Genomic DNA, 925 nt, shown 5'->3' on the forward strand with positions numbered 1-925 from the left:
GAGAGAGAGAGAGAGAGAGAGAGAGAGAGAGACTTTCTCAAAGAACCAGCTCTTGGTTTTGTTGATTCTTTGTATAGCTCCTTTTGTTTCTACTTGGTTGATTTCAGCCCTGAGTTTGATTATTTCCTGCCATTTATTCCTCTTTGGTGAATTTGCTTCCTTTTGTTCTAGAGTTTTCAGATGTGCTGTTAAGCTGCTAGTGTCATGTTCTCTCCAGCTTCTTTTGGAGGCACTCTGAACTATGAGTTTTCCTCTTATTATTTTCCTCTTATTCTTATTATCATTGTGTCCCATAAGTTTGCTGTGCCTTCATTTTCATCAAATTCTAAAAAGTCTTTAATGTCTTTCTTTATTTCTTCCTTGGCCAAGTAATCATTGAGTAGAGCGTTGTTTAGCTTCCATGTGTATGTAGGCTTTCTGTTGTTTTTGTTGTTATTGAGGAAAAGCCTTAGTCTGTGGTGATCTGATAGGATACATGGGATTATTTCAATCTTCTTGTATCTGTTGAGGCCTGTTTTGTGACTGGTTATATGGTTAATTTTGGAGAAGGTACCATGAGGTACTGAGAAGAAGGTATATTCTTTTGTTTTAGGGTGAAATGTTCTATAGATATCTGTTAAATCCATTTGGTCTTTCACTTCTATTAGTTTTACTGTGTCTCTGTTTAGTTTCTGTTTCCATGATCTGTCCATTGCTGAGAGTGGGGTGTTGAAGTCTCCACTATTATTGTGTGTGGTGCAATGTGTGCTTTGACCTTTAGTAAAGTTTCTTTTATGAATGTGGGTGCCCTTGCATTTGGAGTATAGATGTTCAGAATTGGGAATCTTTCTTGGTAGATTTTTCCTTTGATGAGCATGAACTATCCTTCCTTATCCTTTTTGATAACTTTTGGTTGAAAGTCAATTTTATTAAATATTAGTGTAGT

This window comes from Mus pahari, chromosome 2 (genome assembly GCF_900095145.1).
Source record: "Mus pahari chromosome 2, PAHARI_EIJ_v1.1, whole genome shotgun sequence".
In the NCBI taxonomy this organism is placed as follows: domain Eukaryota; kingdom Metazoa; phylum Chordata; class Mammalia; order Rodentia; family Muridae; genus Mus; species Mus pahari.